This window comes from Haliotis rubra, unplaced genomic scaffold (genome assembly GCF_003918875.1).
Source record: "Haliotis rubra isolate DU_JTF1 unplaced genomic scaffold, ASM391887v1 Scf465, whole genome shotgun sequence".
In the NCBI taxonomy this organism is placed as follows: domain Eukaryota; kingdom Metazoa; phylum Mollusca; class Gastropoda; order Lepetellida; family Haliotidae; genus Haliotis; species Haliotis rubra.
This window is the reverse complement of record NW_025767152.1, coordinates 452,508-473,016: the sequence shown is the minus strand read 5'-3', so window position 1 is coordinate 473,016 and position 20,509 is coordinate 452,508.

Genomic DNA, 20,509 nt, shown 5'->3' with positions numbered 1-20,509 from the left:
TTGGCCATAGGAGACTTCGGTTTTCGAAGGGTTCCAATATTCCGCGTGGACTACCTATCCGTAGGAGATACAGTGGAACTAGGCCCACTCCGATGCTATGCCAAAGGCGAAGACACCAAGACGGTGCTAGCTGCCAGCAAGAAGCTCTACATCCATCCGGCATGGATCCAGACATATTTCTCCCGACAACATGGCAATGGAGACAGAAAAAATGCCAAAAGCTGGGCAGAGAAGGATCCGACCAACCTTTCCAAGAAATGCCGACCATAGCGGCCAATCGCAAAATTTCTACTCTGTCTACACAAACACAAGGAAGGAAATTGCTGGAGCTACTGGAGTCCGAGAAGGCAGAAAATTGGCACGAAGAGCCGAAAAGGTACTACAAAAGGAAAAACAAATCCGGGAAGAACTAGCAGAACTACGCTAAAATGAGATCGAAGCTCTGCAAGACAGTTTTGCATAAGCCACAGCATTCATCCAAAAACGAAGACAATCCCAACTGCTTGTGGAAAATGTTCTCCGCAATACGGATACAAACAAAGTAGGGGCAATAGCCGGCTGATACGGCATTCTCAGCTTCAGAACCACCAACCGTTCCACACGCATCATCCTCTAATCACCAACAGGCGAAACGAGCACTTTTGGACTACGGTTGGGCTAGAAAGAGTACTACAACAACATGACTCCTACTTCGAGAGAACGAAGACAGACTGTTCAGAACGACAAACGTATTGGTTGGTAGAAAAGGATTTCTCTCGAGACGAAGTGTACGAACACACCCTGCAAATTGAGATCGAATCCTGCGAAAGATTGTTCTTCGACAAAACTGGCAAAGAGATTCGTTGGAAGAAAATACAGGTAGTGGCATCTCCTATGGGGAAGGAGTGCTGGACGAGCGCAGGAAGATAGAGGAAATAGAGAACATGTCGGAATACGAAGAATATCTAGAACTACACAAGGCTAGGAAATCCATCGCCCAGGTATTGCCACCCAAAACACCCGCCATCCAGAAATGTGTCGACTTTCCAGAAGGGATCTATGCCATCCACAGGTTTTCAAAACAGATGTATCGTGTGACCGAGCGAACTATCCTCTATCTACAAGCGCTGGACGAAAATGGAGCACCCAAAGACGATGTAGACATTCCCGTACACGGACATTGGATGGACAGTGCCATAGCGGATATAGATCTGTTGACAAAGCAAAGCCCAGCTGTATGTAGTTTAGGACCAATTCGCACAACGCCAAACAAAAAGCTAGAATCGTACGAATAAAAACTACAACACAACGCCACCTCTAGAAGTACAAGTCCACAGACTGTTTCCATAGGCGACAGCAAATAGTCTAGTCTTGCCCCAATTGTATAGTTTTCTAGGCAGAACCTCCGACAGCTCGCCTAGTATTTTTGCAGATGCACAATTGCGGCCTTGGGGTTGCAAAGGACGAATGGTACGAACTAGGCTGAACCAACGCTCTAACCATCACACTGGCGAGCCGGCTGATACCTCAGTGCTCGGAACTTTGGGTCTAGGCTGGCTGCACATCGAAGGATGTCTCTCGATAGATGTTTTTAATGGGGCTGGAAGGCTTAATTCCCACAAATAAGCCTCTAAGCCGCATGTGCGGCAGAACCCCCACTGTACTACTACTTAAATAAAAACGAACAAACAAAAATATTCAAAAGAACAAAATAGAAATGTAAAGCAGCCACAAAATAACAACAAATAGAACAACCCCATACTAATATTCCTCCAATAGTACTGTCTTTGGGTACCCTGTCAGGGCGCTCAAACCCGAGGCGCATCTGTACATTCGGACATAGTCGATTAGTTCGGGTTCAAGGGTTTGAATGCATCGCCATCTCATACCGAGAATTTATATATACGATCCTGAATGATCAGGAGAAAGTTCCCCGACGCATTTATCAGGTGTAGTGAGATTTTCTGATTTAAATGGCTTTGAACTCATGTAACATATTGATCATAACATCCTGCTGGAGGAATGCACTGCCTGATCACTTGTTCACATACAAGAGCACAAATGTCCAAATGTACATCAAAACTATCATCCCTAAATGATAATGTCATAATAAACACAGTTGCAGTATTGTTCATTTTGTTGATATGGTCTGCTCTCGCGAATTCGATGGAAGTATAATTGTTATTGTTGTATACAAAAACTGGTGTAACCAGCATCTCACACTGTTTGCATTTCTTTCACAAAGAAGCGTCGAACCTATTAACGAACATCAAGCCTTAGAAATATTCGATCAGCACTTCACCTGTAAAATAGAACTCCGTTTCCACCTTACATATACAAATTACTTCTGTGTGATTCCAGATGTCGCTATCGGCGACTGAGTGGCTAAATGCTTCAGTATTGTTTTACGACTCACTTAATATTCCAGCAACACTGGGACACATTACATAGATGGAGAATCGATCCCCCTAGAACTCTGTACTACTTCCCTACATTAGCACCTTTGTTAACAGTTATATATGTGCTATTTCTTCCTGTTTTTAATTACAACACATCCAGTCATTACATCGAGAAAACTCAACGAGTGGATAAAACATGTTGCACGGTATGTTTTCCGCTTCTCAGGCCGCCAGTGATTAGCGTCATTATTATTGAATTTTTCAGGAAGGAAGATGCGAGCAGCATCTTGGCAACGAGGCGGAAGAGAGAGTGACATGGCAGATAGTCCGTGTAGTATAGCGTCCGAACATTACCCTCTTGTTGGAATATAAAGCTAATTCAACACAAATATTCCTCTCGATAGGAGGCAGAACGTGCAGGTTTAAGAGGGTTTAACAAAACATGAAGGTCTTCTTGCCCATTATCTATTTAAACAGGATGAATATTAGGGACATCATTTAAATAACTCAATTTTGTGGATAAGATATTTTCAAATTAATTTGGGCAATTATGGTTGCAAATATAAAATAAATTGTAATATTGTATAGTTCTGTTTCAAATGTTCCTGATCCTTCCTTGACATGTTTGGCGAATGAAATTTACCCTCGAAATAAAAAAGTTGATACACAACTCCATTTCAGTTGTGACATATTTTGTTGAATGGTTGTGGCCATCAACAAATTTAGGTGTTCGGAAACTGGAATTAATCATCATCGATCAACAGGTATTGAGTCACAGGAAACAAGCACATCACGTCAGGCCCAGTGCTACCCAGCACACCAAATTGTAAAGGTCAGAAACGTTGCTTACGATGCCAGATTTGGAACATAATTTAGTTTCATAAATTGTCAGTTTCCTTGTCATAATAAACAACCATACAAGTATATTCACTGCCAACCTTTGCGTCCCTGGCTTGAAGTATTGTTGTATCATGGTAAGTACGAGCTTAGCAATAGGTGGTAGAAAAAGAACAATGGGTGTTTAGTGCGATTAAAATCCCAGAGTGATGTTAAATAACACGGAATACAGACAGCTGATATTATCTGGAACAACCCAGCCATGTTTTTGTGATTATTTGCACATGACATATTATTTTGTAAAATATATATTCCTTGAATAATATGTTATAATATGTAATTCAATAGTAAATTCCAGCATAAGACATAGCATAGTCTAAATTCAAATAAATCAACACAATCCATACAACAGCACTCTCGTGTCTCGTGAAATAGTGATGATACCCGGTGTTCGAGAAAAGGTGAACGTATCCTGCACCATAAGTGGCACACGTCAAGAAGGGGCGGTGGGGTAGCGTAGTGGTTAAAGCGTTCGTTTGTCACGCCAAAGACCCGGGTTTGATTCCCCACATGGGTATAATATGTAGAGCCCATTTCTGGTGTCCCCCGCCGTGATAAAGCTGGAATATTGCTACAAGCGGCGTAGAACTAAACTCACTCACTCACACGTCAAAAACATATGCAAAATCTTGTTAATGTTTCACCTGAAATACTTCGGGAACGTATGGTACAAGTCAAAATAGGAAATTGCATCGGACATTATTTTTGTCACTGATGCATCAAATTTCGAAATGCTCACCACATGTCCACCATAAACCTTTTTGAAAGTATTTGAAAGTATTCACTACGCTTATACCGATCACGCCTACAACCAAGTAATGACAGAATATATTTTGGTACAGGCCACTTGCTGTATATTTAGGTGGAACTACTGTTCTTATGGACAGAATTAGAGGTCCCTTTGAGTTGATGTAAACGTAGTTTCCTGTACTTTCTTTTCTTTTGTTGAGTGGTATTCTGCAGTGCTTGTGTGTTTAGGGACGGTAAATATCAACCCTTAGCAATGAATACACAGTTTATTCTTAATGCTTGGTAATTTACATTCCAAAACAAACTCGCGTGACAATTTCTCTTTCCAGTAATAAGCCAGGAATACTCAACAAGATGGTCTCATTTATTTGATTATTCCCATCTCACTCCTTCCATGTTAAAAGTGATCAACCATCCAGACCCTCCCCACCATGCAGATATTCCTCAGTAATTTCCCCATTACCGTTTTCATTAGCTACTCAGCTGAGCAAATCCACCTGCACACTTGACTTTATGCCCACGTGGTGATGCAGTACACCACTCTCTGATCAACTTAATATTGCTTAATGCTGTTCGGATCTGAAACGGCGTAGGCTATCAGGGTCTTGTTTAAGCTGCCAGCATCCTAACTTTGTTATGGAGGTCATGAACTGTACAAGGATAATGTCCAGAAGGCGTTGCATCTTAGCTTATCAGTGCACTCCAGCGACGTGCAGATGGATTTTGAATATATTGTCCTTATAGACTGCGTTCACATATCGCATACTCTGTAGCAGCCTGCCAATGAAAGACATTACCCGTCAACGTTAGAGAATAATCAGTCTTGATTGACTAAGGCAGCATATGACATTGAGATAAAGGCAAACGGTGCTGGAAGTTGTATGAGTGAGTGAGTAAGTGAGTTAATATTTAACGTCACAGGAAGCTGTATGAAGTATTTCTAAACAAGTATGAAACGGTTGTGATACAGGGTTCGTGAATATGTGAGCGTGTTCTGAATCACCACTGACGGCTATCACAAACCCATGCAGAAACAGGACCTCTTTGTCAGGACTCAATAAAAGCGTTATATTTTGACATTATAAGTGAGTGAGTGAGTGAGTGAGTGAGTGAGTGAGTTTATATTTAACGTCACATCGGCAATATTTCAGCCATATCGTGACGAGAACATATGATATTGAAATGAAATATAATGAAATATATAGGGACCATGGGGACTTACATTACTTTGACATTTTAAGTAGCATTCAGCAGATGAAGGCATTAAGGTTGTACCAAGATTTCTTCCAGTATAATAAAAAATAGAACCACGACTTCATTTGTAATCGACCGCAATCATAAAACCGAAAATGAGAAAAGTCTCTTTAATTCATTATCGTCTTTCCAGCACGTGACTTTTAGTTCATTCGCAATTTAACGACAGTAACAGCCAGAGATCTGCAAAGAAGCACTGAATCAATAATAATGCAATGGTACATATTCGATGGAAAATGTCAACAGATTTGTTTATAGGCTTCATTAAAATAATAAGTCCTAAAAATGGCTGCGGTCGCACATCGTCGTTCTCTTAAGAAAAACAGAAGACTCCTTGACATTTAGGTAATTTCCAAAGCTATTGCTATCGAGGTCCTGGGAAAAACACTTTGTTATGCAAGTCGGGGAATTGTCATCGTGAATCAGTCGCATGACAATTGTAGTAATAGGGATTATTGAATTACGGCAAGGGTGTCGTGTTTCTGTACAACATTGGTCCATGAATTTTGATTTTGCATCTAGCCATATCTGTTACGTTCTATGCTCTAATATCCTCATGTGACAAACGCCCCGATTCGGTTTTGCAAGAATAAAGAATGGGGAAATAAAACATCAATAATTTGATTGTTGCTGCAATGCGCGACGTTTTGGTTCAGCCGAGAATATTTTCTGTGAGAGAAGGTAGACACAGTTTGGCACAAAAATCAGTGTATATAGGGGAAAAAAATATTAGTCTTGTCGCAAGAAAATACAGATGACACTGTTGAAGAAACCTTTTCATGTCATATTTGTATACATACATGCTGCTGATACCAACATACTGATTGCCATATTAAAACCGAATGGTAATCGACCCAGCGTGAAGAATGGCGGATCAACATAGAGTCAACATGGCTCGCCTACCGCTCCGTCCGTATCGGTTGACATCTTCATGAATGAAAAGTAAAGGCCACATTACAAGTGCTTTTTGACGGACCACAATCACCTGCCAAGATCCTGAACAGAAAGCGAGAATTTATTACAAATTCATTGAAAAAGTCCACGAACTATTGAATTACAATCTGTTTCAATACACTGTATGCTCTGTCTACCCTATATGAAGCACCGTGAATTATCAGTGAAGGAATTAACTCAAGTTTAAAAAGAATGTGTTTCATTACCGTAGACATTGGTATGATGGCGAATCTTAACTGGTTCCATCGTTTTATTCGGCCATATATTTGTTACTTCTTTGAGTGACCTTTTAGAAGGTTTGGAAAAATATTGATACTTCATGTTACATTCCTGCTTAACAACGGTACAAGCATATGTTTTAAAACGCCGCACTCACGAAATAAAACAAGCTGTTATTCACAAAGTTTGTCAACATTATATATTTGGAATAGTCTTCAATTATACTTCTTTCTTTATTTCATTCGATTAATTACTTGCAGGCCAAGTGGGCCAATTTTTTCGTGTAAGCCCGATAGGTTGCAAAGCTTTATATTTAGATGGTACTGAGGGCTTGCCCAACCCTTTTAGCAACAATCATGTGTAAGCCTGGCTTTTTATAATGGTAGCTGCGCCCCTGACGTGTATTATTGTTTGATCGTTTAATTCGGAAAATTGCCGGTAATATGGTTGATTTTTACAACGTCGATCGTTTAATCTGTTAATATAACTGTGTTAGAGTCATAGCACTATGTGTGCTTCAGTGGACGTGGGACGCTGGCTAAGGACAGCTACTTGACATTATACCTCTCTTTCGTTGAGTGCAGAAATGAGTGATAAAGAAACTGATCCTAATTTGATACTGATAATGGTAACCATTCAATCTTCTCTTTCTTATCCGCTTTCGATTTCAACCAATCAAATACAAAATGAAATCAGTAGAAAAGAAATTGGAATATTCCGATATTATTGGTTTGATGCACTAGAGTCCTGAGTAATTCCATTCTTTTCGTTGACACTGATTATGAAGTGCACCGAGTTGATAGATCTATCACCTCTGCACATCGTCTGAGGTGTGACCCTTGCATGAGCTTGACGTTGTTGTGCTGCGTTTCAATATGTATTTTTTGTAGTGAGTTTTATTGTTAAATGCCGAAATCAGCAATATTCAAGCTATAGAACGGCTGTCAGCAAAGAGTCCATTCTGGGCAAGACAATTGTGGCAGTCGGGTTACGATGTCACTATGAGATGCAGGCGTTAATATTTGTGTGGAGAATATAAACCCAGAACTGAATTAAGTTACACAGTGACCTCAGAGTCCCCTCACATGTTAGCAGAGACTAAGCTAATGTCATTCTGTTTGCAGTGGCATCGCCTGACTACCTGATCGCCTCAATGCTGTTTCACTTTGCAGTGTAGCAGTGTAACAGAGTATTAGTAAGGTTTTGGAAGACAAGGTGATAGCTAAAGTCAGGGGACATTAATCTTCAAGCGTGGAGAACGTTGGCAATGGTTGCCAGTATCGCTGAATGCTGAACAACTGCCTGTTGTCATTAGATAGTACAGTCGAGATCTCCCCAAAATCAATGCTTGCAGATACTGTCAGACACAGTAATCTCCGAAAGCGCTGACTGATAAATAGAAACACTGCGAACTACCGACTGGATTGAAAGTGGACCATCATTTTGGGCTAAATGTTTTAGCAAAGTTCTCTTTTAATCTTAAATTCCTGAAGGCATGCATTCTGTTCGCCAGAAGTTCCAAGCGCATAATCCGATTCTTCGAAAATGGATTACATGAAAATATGTCAAGCTAATGGAAACACGATCCTACCACACGAGGATCGAACAGTTGCGTTGCAGAATTCACACCACGGACGGTGTTCTGTGCAAGATCAATTGGCCGTTAGCTCATGATAAAATTTGTGGTGCTCTGATGAATATAGTTTGTTTAAACCGTAACTCATTCTGAGGTAAATCGCAAGTTATTCAGGTGAACATATAACTTTGCATGTGAGCGTGGACGAATGGGTCAATGATGACAGTGAAGTATGTGCTCGAGGGTGCAGTGCGTGTATGGTTCCATGGTTACTGTCGGTGACTCATTCGTGAAATGATCACCACTGTTTTTTGGTCTTTAAGGCCCCATGGTATTCTTTTCGTGGGATATTTGAGGCTGGTTTCTTCTGGCCTCTATGTTGTAAACTGGCATAGGGCTTGCACGAGCGCACCAACCCCACACTAATATTCCTCCGATAGTACTCCCTTTAGTACCATGCCATGGCGATCAAACACGGGGTACACCTTTACATTGGAATCTGGTCGATTTAAGTTCGTGTTTGAAATAAAGAAGCCAGTCTGGCGAATCTGAATGCGTCGCCATTTCATGCGGAGAATTTAGACCTAGGACGCTAATGAGAAAGGTCACCTGACGCGATTCTCTATGGGGGTGTCGTCAGATCTTCAGAGAGGTATCGTATGGAGGTAACAGTTTTGACTTAAATGACTTTGAGCTCATGTATCATATTGATTGTAACATCATGCTGGAGGAATGCACAGGCCTACAGCTAAAATGTTCAATTATGTAATCGTACTTCAAAAGTTTTTATTGCTAAATGATTTTATCGTAGTAAAAACAACAGCGATATTGTTCATTTTATTGATGCCGTCTCGAAGATGATGGAAATTTCAACGTTATTTTGTTGAGTTTTTCATGAAACCTACTTAGTGAGTGATGTCACCAGCATCCTTTCAAATTCTCACATTGGTTCAATTTGTTTAAAAATGAAGCAGGGAGATGTCGAACATTTATCACCAACTTTACCACTCCAACCTACATGTATACATTACATACGAGGGATTCCATGAAATATTGAATTACTGATTGCTTGAGTATTGTGTTACGACTCAGTTAACAATATTCTAGCCATACTGCTCAGGGGGGACCAACACCTGGCATTAACATTGCTTAGATGAGGAGAATCGATCCCCGGAGAACACTTTACTACCTCCCTCCAGCAGTGCCCTTGTCATCAATTTTAATTATGATCTATCTCTTCCTGTTTTTATTACAACACGTGCAGCCGTTATATTAAGAAAACCATACAAGTGGTTATAGTATTTTGCATTGGTATATTTTCTGCTTCTGATGCCACCAACGAGGTGGAAAATAATATGTCATGGCTCATAGCCCATGTGTTCTACTCAAAATTATCCGCTTGCCGGAATTAAAAAAAGAAATACAAGACAACTATTCATCTAAACACGAGATGCAGTTTTTATAACTTGATATGGTGGTAAAGTTCGTTCCAAATTCATTTTGGCATTTTTTTTGCAAATTTAAAATAAAACTTAATAATCTATTTTCCCAAGCTCACAATGTTTTTCTATTTCCTCCGCAAATGTGAGCAAGATCAAACTAGAATATGCACTGATTTTGAGCAGGGATGTTCAGTATAAACCTTTGCGTCAATGCCTTGATTATCACTAGACATTGGTAATTATGACCCAAGCCACAAGCTGCATGAAAATCAACGTTTCATTATCTATCACCACAAAATCGTGAATTTGTTTTTGAAAGCTGTGCAGCAAAAATGGATTTTCTGGTTAGTTTCCACTTCAGAACAATATGCGTTTAGTGCAATTAAAAACCTTTAGGTTTGTGTGAAACCCGGCCGCTTGCTGCACAGTGCAAGAGGAATATTTTTGACGAACTACGATTCTTACGAATACAATGATTGTTACAAATAACCTTTGAGTCTGTTATAAACTTTGTTTTCTGTACTTCCTTTTATGTCGCTAGATGGCGTTCCGTAGTGCCTGTGTGGTTCGGGACGGTAAATATCCTCGTTTAGCAATAAATATACAGTGCTTATTCCTGATTCTGGGTAATTACCATCCCAAACACACTCGCGTGACAACCTCTGTTTATTGGAACGTTCCAGGAAAACCCAACAACACAGACCCATTTATTTGATTATTCTCATCTTACTCCGTTCATGTTATAAACAATCAACTATCCCCAACAATTCCCCCATGACCTTACTCAGACGCATCCTCTCTAATTTTCCACATTACCGTTTTCATTAGCTACTCAGTTGAATAAAGCAGCCTCCAAACTTGACTTTATGACCCACACGCGCTTCCGTACTGTTGATTTTAAATGCCAGCATCCTCGCTATGTTATGGACGACAGGAACTGGAAAAGGAGAATGTTCTGAAGGTGTTGTACCTTTGTTTATGAGTGCGTTCCAGTGTCGTTCAGATGATTTTGAATATATTTTCCCTATAGATTTCAATCGTGTTTCGCCCTCTCTGTCCCAGCCTGTCAGTAAGAAGATAACCCGTCGTCGCTAGAGAATAATCAGTCTTGATTAAGTAATGGAACACGTGACATTGGCATAAAGGCAAACAGTGATGGACGTTATATCAAGTGTTTCCCAACCACTATGAAATAGCGCTGATACCACCCTCATCAGTGTCAGATAGCATAAACACATGCAGACAAAATTCCTCGTTTAACGTTTAATAGTTGAGTTGAGTTGAGGTTTACGTCGCATCGGCCTTATCTCAGCCGAGACCAAGTCCACATTCATGGACATTGTAAGTACTAAGCTGAAATGAGTTCTTGTTTTTTAAACATATTTATGCATTACGTTATTTGTTACAAATAGAACAAGTCATAGCAGACAATTTAAAAACAAGCAGCCCCTCATTCGCATTGCATAGTTACAATTTATGATACAGATCAATATCTCTCAAGTAGTCCACAATGAGAAAAACAGATCTTTCAGATTTATCACTTCATAATGAGAATCCCTTCCATTTGAAAAGTCCGCAAAGCCAAGCACAATACAGTTTTCCCAGAAATTATTGAGAACATCTTTGTTTTCTAGTACTGATAATAAAATTTAAAAAAGGTGTTACATTATGTAGTAAGGTACCCAATATGGGAGGCAACTCTTGTATACTTCAGAATGAACTTTACTTTAAATCAAGAGTAATCTCCCCTGGTGTAGCAGACGGCTTCCTTTGAAGACATGGCGTATTTGACAGCAGAAGAGAAAAGAAAACTGGTTCAGATGATTTTGAAAGGGGTGTAACTAATGCAAAAGAGCTAGCCGGTAGACATGACATTCCTCGGTCTTCAGTATACAGAACTTTGAAGAATATTCAGTCAGGAGTTGGGATTGAGTATAAGACAGGGGCAGGGAGGCCAAGGAAGAACAGTTCTACGGAACGCCGGCGACTTGGTCAGATTGTGAGTAGGTCTAATTCAAAAGCGTTGAGAATATCAGAAATGAGATGATTACTAGAGGAAGTCCTCCGGTATGTAATGAAACCCTAAGACAAGAATTACAAAGACATAACTGGGTAAAAAAGCGCGGAATTCCCTCACCATTGATGAAAGATGCACACACAAAAAAGTTCAAACTGGTGTAGAGCTCAATAAAATCAAAATTGGGATAATGTTTCCTTTTCTGATGAAAGTTCTGTATGGCTTTTTTTCCGAACTGTGTGAAAATTTGGTCAAAAGATAGCGTGAAACCTATCTACCAACGCCCAAAGCATAGCCCGAAAATTTCACATGTGGGATGGGATATCATCACGTGGAGTGACGCCGTTGTGTATTTGGACTGGAAATGTCACGAAGGAACGATATGTTGACAATTTATATGATCCAACGGCCAGAACACTGTATGAAGATAATTGGATTTTCCAGCATGGTAGCAACACACAACACAATGTTCAAGTTTTAGACTGGCCCAGCTACAGTTCAGATCTTAACCCTATTGAGAATGTGTGGGGACTAATTAAGGACAGAATAAACCAAAACGGACTTAGAAATATGGAGGATATGAAGAAAGAAGTTGAGTTGAGTTGAGTTGGGTTTTGCGTCACATCGGCATCATTCCAGCCATATAATGACGAGAATAAGGTTGCATTAATAAACATTTTAAGTACATACTCGGAATGATTTTTATTTCAAAAACATATATTCATTACATTGTCATTTAAAAGCAGAAAAAGTCATAGCACCAAATTTAAAGTTAGGCAATTTGTTAGTCACATTTCACAGTTACAATTTATGATAGTCACATTTCACAGTTACAATTTATGATACAGATCAACTTCCCTCAGGTAGTTCACTATCAGATGAGCGCTCACGCGGGAGAACAGATCTTTCAGATTTGTTGCATCATAATGTGAGTCCCTTGCAGACGATAAGTCGTCGAAGAAAGACGTGGTAGAATACTGGGATACGCTGTCACATGATTTCCTACAATCTTCGATCGGCAGTGTACCTTGGCGCACAGTCGTGTATTGCTGGGCAAGGAGGTCCCACAAAGTACTGAAACGACACTATGACTGTAAGAGAATCATATCTCAACATATTCATTAAGTAAAACTTCTATAGTTTATATACATGTATTAGATATTTGCCGAAATAATTTTCTCAATAATGTCTGGGAATACTATATGCTTGATGATGAACACATCATCGCAAGAGATACACATAAGCAGTAATAAGTGGAATCCAGTAACTGCCATTATACTCTGCCCATGAGTCGACAGTGCGGTGAACTACTTTTATAACAAACTAACGAATGAAATGCTATTTTGGTCCCATCCATTTTAATGTGAAATTATTGGTACCTTTGAGTCCGTTATAGCCATAGTTTTCTGTACTTACTTTTCTTTTGTTAGGTGGCGTTCAGTAGAGCTTGTGTATTGTTGACGGCCTATATCTACTATCCGTAATAAAAACACACACCACCTAATAGGGAGTAATTATCTTACGAAAATACACTCGCACGACAACCCTCTCTCATAATTGGCCAGGAAACAACACAGACTCAATTATTTCATTATTCTCATCTCAATCCTTCCACGTTACAAACAACCAGCTATCCCCAACCGTCCCACCAGGCCGATTTCAGTCACATCCTCAGTAATTTAACCCATTACCGTTTTCATTAGATACACAGTTGAGCAAAGCCACCTCCGTTCTTGGCTTTATGACCCACGCGTGCTTCCATACCGCTGATGTACGCCACTTCTGTACGCCACTCTCCGATGAACTTATTATTGCCTAATGCTGTTCGGATCTGAAACGGCGTAGGCTGTCAGGGATTTGTTGAAGCAGCCATCATCCTTGCTTTGTTATTGACGTCATGAACTGTACAAGGATAATGTCGAGAAGGCGTTGCATCTTAGCTTATCAGTGCGCTCCAGCGACGCGCAGTTGGATTTTAAATATATATTTCCCTATAGATTGCGTTCGTATATCGCGTACTCAGCATCAGCCGGTCAATAAAAATAACCGTCAGCTTTAGAGAATATTCCGTCTTGATTAACCGAGGAAACAGTTGGCATTGGGATAAAGGCAAACAGTGATGGACATTGTACCAAGTGTTCGTAAACCCCTAGCGCTGAACCAAGGGTGAACGTGTCCGGCCTCACCATTGCCAGTCGTCATAAATAAATGCAGAACAAAGACAATTTTGTGACGACTAACTGAAAACCTGAAACGGTTATTTATGATACTAAAAGTGGAATCCAGTAGTTCAGGTCAGTAACGTCGTCCTAAGATTTCTTCTAAGACAATCAAGATTGGAAACACGACTGGGTTTTTATCGACCGTCTCAGAAGATTGAAAAAAAGGAAGGTCTTGTTAATTCGTTATCGTCTTTCAAGCACATGTCACTTTGAGTTCATTCACAATTACGACAGTAAGAGCCAGAGATCAGCTAAAAAGCACTGAATCAATAGGCAGGCAATAGTACTTATTAGAGGGGAAGATGTCAAAAGATGTTTATCGGCTTCATTAAACTAATACATCCTGAAAAGGCTGCGGTCGAACATCTTAAGAAAAACGGACGCCTTCTTGACATTTAGGTTATTTCCACAGCTATTTCTATCGGGTTTTAAGGAAAAAACTGTTTGTTACGCAAGTCTGAGAAGCTTCACGGTGCACTAGTCGTGTAGCAATTGCAGTAATAAAGTTCATTGAACTCTGGCAAGGATGTCGAGTTTCTGTAAAACAGTGGTCCAGGATTTTTTATTTTCAGTTCAATCCATCTAGCCATATGTGTTACTTTCTATCCACTTATATCCACACGTGACAAACGCCTCGATTCTGTTTGGGAACGATGAAGGATGGGGAAATAAAAACATCAATATTTGAATTGTTGCTGCAATTATCGCCGTTTTCTTCCAAAGAGTGTCAGTGCAGCCGAGAGTTTTTCTGTGAGGGAAGGTAGTCGTACTTTGGCAACAAAAATCAGCTTGACACGTGTCATCGTATCCCAACTGCGTAGATCGGTGCTCATGATGTTGATCACTGGATTGCCTGGTGCAGACTCGAATCTTTACAGACCGCCGCCATATGGCGACGTAATACTAAACTCACTAACCCTCTAAAAAATTAGTATATATAAGAAATTATTAGTTTTGACACAAGAAAATACAGCTGAAACAGATGAAGCATACCTTCGTAAAGTATGACAAAAACCAACTCTGTTCTGGTCTCGAAGTTTAGTGCAATATTCAATTACGATTTCACTTCTGTTTTTCTCCTTACCGTTTGAAACGACAAGCATTGATAAAAGTCATGTTATTTTATGTTATTCATGTTGAAGTTCAGTTGGAGTGATTGAAAAAATCGGAATAACAAAAGATAAAAATTGGCTGACGTATTTTATTTGATGAAAACAAATAGGGATTCAAGATATAGAAACATACGGAATCGTAAAATACAATCTGCTGTCAGCAGAAAGGTCTTGTGTCTTTTTCTTTGTGGCTTTCATTATACAGCTTTACGAGGTTTTAGTATTACTGCGTATATATTTTGCTCAGTACAAAATCAGAATGCTTATATGAATGTAATCACCTTTTTGCGATTACCTGGTATTATCTGTGTTCAATAGTGATTCAATCAAACATACCAATGATGTAGTGGGAATCGTACAATGGGCTGCTTTTGGTGGATATTCCTTATGAGCATAGAAAGAGTTCAGTCGCCTTTCTTCACTGTTGAGATTACGTTCTGAGCCATGTACTCGTAAACCTGTTGTACCATATGCCTATAATGTCACAGCACTAAAATTGAGTAAACACTGAACAGTTAATCTTGTAGCATGGGTTGCCTTCACGGGGACAATATCTCCAAACCATTCAGCTGACAGTGCTTGATTTCAAACGTTGGGTAAAAGATCTTGAAGGCTCAGTGAAGCCTCGATAATACAGACGTTTAATAGAGATTGACAGAGAAGTGTTCTGAAAACAAGTTATAACATTAAATACTGGTATTAGGCGATAGTACTATATACACTGGGGATTTTACGTGCCATCGCTTTGTATCCCCAAACAGGAAAAATATTGACTGCACAAATTTAAATTTGTAATGGCTACTGTATACGTTTCCTGTCTGTGTCGATGAAGTCTATTGTTGTCTCAGTATCCTATTGTATGTTCTATCCAAACCCCACACCATAATGTCAATTATTACCGCCAACAGCAATCGACAAGGGGTTACAAGCGTCACCCCGGTAGGAATATGGAAACAAACCTTGTCACCTGAAAACACGCTTTTGCGTGAATATTGTCATTTGAAGTGACAGTTTTGACATACAATCCGATTCAAACGTAACGACAATAATATAGTTGTAACCATGGTAACCATATTTTTTATCCGAAGATGCAGATGAATGATATCAGAGACAGGCACAGGGGATATTTGTGCGATAATGAGAAGTCGTTGCAGATACAATCATTGCATCCGGTGTAGTTTTCAGTGCCCTCGACGAGTACGAGGCTGTAACAGAATATGCATAACAGAAAATTAAGCAGGTACTCGAGAATTTCAACAGTGGTTGCTTGAACGGAATTTACTCCATGTCGAGGGCGGTTATATATACTGACCTCCAGTATGTTAATTCGGATTATGAAAATGAGCCTACCAGCCAAACGATAATAATGATATGGGGACGGCTTCAGATTTCATCAACAAAAATATTAAACACAAGCCATTACACGTTTGCTAAAACAGATGTAAACAGTGGTATATTCAGTGAACATTTACTCCATGTCAAGTGCGGCTGTATGTAGTGACCTCCAGTATGTCAAACCGGATTATGAAAATGAGCATACCAGCCAAACGATAATAATGATAATTAGAAAAGTACCATGCAACCGTGCATGTCACTGCAGCCCCAGTAAGGATCGGTGTGCATTGTAATTAGTATCTCAACTCCCTTGCAATACCACCAGTGAGTTCATACAACCAATGTTGAAATTCTCGAGGACCTGTATCTTCTTTTACATACCTTCTGTTACAGGCTTGTTCTCTTCGAGAGCACTGATGGCTACACCCTTAGCAATGATTGTATCTACAAGGCCTTTTTCACCATGGCTTGCCTTTGATTTCATCGCAAAAATGTTCATCTGCATCTTCCGGTCAAAAATACCATGGTTACAACCAGATCATTGTCGTTGCTTTCGATTTTGGATGTACATCAAACTGTCACTTAAACTGACAAAATTCACGCCAGAGCGTGTTTTCACGTGTCAAGAATTGTTTCAGTACGCATGCCAGGTTGACGCTTGTAACCCCCTTTGTCGATTGCCGTCGGCGGTAATAATTGACATTGTGATGTAGGGTTTGCATAGAGCCCGCAATAGAATACAGGGATGGCTTCAGATTTCATCGACAAAAATTGTAAACACAAGCCATGACAGACTTGTGCAAATATACCATGTTGGTGGGTAAAACGGGTTGACACGTATAATCCCCGGTGTATACAGTAATATCTCCGAGTACCAGTCTGTGTTGTACGAACTTATGTGTCTGTATTATCGAGTCTTTGATGAGTTTTCAGGGTCTCTTAACCAATCATGCACTGTCAGCGTAATGATTTGGGAAGCATTCTTAGCTGAATGGCTGGAACTCAAGCTGAATTATTCAGTGTTTAGTCCATCAGAGCTATGTGAAAACACCATGTGCATACAGAAAAAGTGGCTTTTATATGTTTTCGACATTACTTCAATTAATTTGAATTCGTTTGTGGCGAGCGGTAACAGTTATACCTGTTGGTCCTTCCCAACGAAAAATGCAGCATAACTTTGCTATCCAACTCAACTTTCTCCACCAACAAACACAAACTGATGAGTGGCTACACCCCTCATCCTTCCAGCCGAAAATCCACTCCAGAACTGGTCTTCAGCAAGCATGCTTGTAAGAGGCAACTAACATGATTGGGTGATCAGGATCGGTAATTTGGTCGATGCATGTCATTGTAGTCAAATTTCCTTGATCTATAGCCATGATGCCAATCACTGGATTGTCTTGTACAACTTCATTCAATGAAAGAATGTTTTCATTCTATAAAAAATACACAATTTCTTCCAAAGATTTGTCGGATGTGTGCGGCATGAAAACAATAAACAACATTTGAAAAGAAATGTCCAATTACCACTTGTAGACACAGTCGTAACTTTCTGTACTTGTATCCCTAATACTGAGAAGACAAAACATGAACCCAAGCGGGAAAATCCACGACTCCTTGTGAGATAAATTGCTAAAACATATCCGCATGGGAAGAGGCCTGGGAAAATATTGATCAACAAGTATCAATACGCTAATTGTCTTTGAGATAGGAATACAACATATTGATCATCAGGTGAAAACAATCAGTTCTTATGGCGTCGTTGTACTTCTATCTCCATAGTCACTTGGTCCAGTCGTGAAGTCGTGCCATAGTTTACTGTGCAGAGCTGTGTCCTGTGATCGTGGTTGTAAATGGCAGATTGTTTGTATCTTTCAGGGTTGTCTGCACCATTTTCCCGCACTGGAACATCACTGTCGCCTTTGTTACCGAGTGAACACTTTTCCCACCCTGAAATGAGCTTGTAATAATACAGACTTGTGACTAGTGTCTGGAGTTTAATACAATTCGTTACCTTTCAATTTGTGAAGGCTGCTTATACTCAACACCCACATGTACATTTTAAAGCATTTTCCCAGCCGACGTAATTGGAAAGATGAGAACAAAAACACGTTGCATTTGATCGTTGAGGACTCAGAAACCGTTTCATTGATTAGACTTTGGGTCCGAGTGTTTGAACCTATTTATAAAATGATCAAACTTCGAATGTCTTAGCGACCAAGATGTTGTTTATCGTCTGTTGTTATTTTATAGCCAGCCGTAAACAAAAATATATTCATCAACTCCGTAACTGTAAACACTGTGTGTGCACATGAAGTATATTCCGAGTAAACATTGCTCTTTGTTATGGTTATGAGTGCACGTCACGGGGCAAATAAACAATGTATATTTGACCAACTCGAGCACAAGTACGGCCAACTATGATCAATCCATGAAGAAAGAGGATTACTTTCAAAACAAACATTTCCAAACACGCGTACATATAAAAAGAACTAGGTACTTAATATTCAATATATCACAAAATTAATGGATTACTCATTCGTCATGACGTTAGTAAGGTGTCTTGACGGATGACTACATATATTTACCCTCGGGACGGACTGGTTGGTTGGAATCCCCTTGGAAACAAACGGCTTTCGGGAAGTCGTTCCATCAGCAAGATAAATTAAAGGGAGAAAATTCCGTCACTGTCAAGTGGCGTTTCATTTATAATTCAGTCAATTACTGCACGGCCAAAGACAAATAAGCCACGGTTTGAACACATTTACATTAACACAAACGGACTACCACGTTGCACAGGAATGAGTGAAAAATTACAAGTTAGCTGCCTGCTTGAGAAACCCTGTCTCTGTTGTGGAAAGAACCTACTTCTTAAAACGTTGTCTACATAATCTCTGCACGTGAAGTCAGCAGAAGTCATTCAAGATTAATGCCTTGTTTTTGGTTTCAGTAAATTCCGACGTGCTTTAATGAGTTGCAGGAGTATGTCCCGATAATGGTGTCATCACAGACGGTCAGTAATATATGTTTCCGCTGACATAGTATCACCGCCATGGTACTTTTGAGCCTACTGGAATCTATGGGCAATGGACAATCACACTGGACTGTTATTCTCTGGCATTGACGTATTATATTACTATGCCAAACACAACCCAGATACAGATAAAATTATTCTTTATATTAAAGAGCAAATTGGGCAAATTTGCATCGAAGACTTACAAGACGTATATCCACAAATACATGATGATTGCCGGTACTCCCCACATAAAATATAATATTCCCCAACAAAGCGTATCTCTACCTTCAGATATACGCCGTGCTACTTATTTGACCAGACCCATTTGAGACATCTACTACCTCAACTGTTTGGCACTCATTTCATGAAAGAATCTCACTGTCGTGGTATTTCTCCTCACGGGATTTGGCATGGGGGTCAAATTGCTCAACAAATATTCCACAGAATCTTTTGATTTGTGCCCATAACAATACCGTTCTGAAGAATGTGTTCACGCCTGCAGCAATATGAATTTTTCTTGTTGCGGATTACCAAGCAGAAGTGTCACAGATTTAAATCGAGACTCTCAACATGTACACAAAAGCGCGCATAAAAAGTTAAAAAAAAGCCATAGCTAATACAAAACATCAGTAAGTCTTCATTACCAAAACGACAGAGACAACGTCTGTGGAAGCCTGTGGTTGGACTCTCGTGTACATTTGCAGCGTTAACAAATGTCAGGTTATGTCTATACTGAAGAAATAATATATTTTGATATGAAATAACTCCCGGAGAAAAGAAAGTATATACTAAAGTTTGATGGTGCCTGAAACAAAAACGTAATGGCAATGCAGTGGTGATGTACATGTATTTTATACGGGTACAATAGTTGCAATCGCAAGTTGCAGTGTTTCTGCGACTGTTGAGAATTTGATAGTATTTAAATTGATTATTTGTTTGATTGAATTGTTGAAGTGTATACTTTCTTTTGTCGGACACCTTGTTTATATAGATTCGGATGGTGTTTTCTTTAAAACACTGAAGGATATGTGTGCTAGTTTGCGTTTTTCAGAGACATGTGATGTTTTCGTCTTTGTTCGTAAATGAAATGGATTTTGAAATGTATATTCATGCCTATTGTCGGTGCACGTTAGCCTGAACCACCGTTGGCTAGTGTTACGAAAAATAATTTAGATTGTTGTGAAAGGCCAGTTTTGTATGCATGAAAAGTAATCAAAACAACTTGCGCAGAGAGCTCCAGAACGCTATGACCTTTTCTTAACAACTGGAGAACAGGTGTTTGTATTTTTCATCCCAGCTGTTGTCACAACTCGGTGCTTCTAGTTCCTGTACCATTC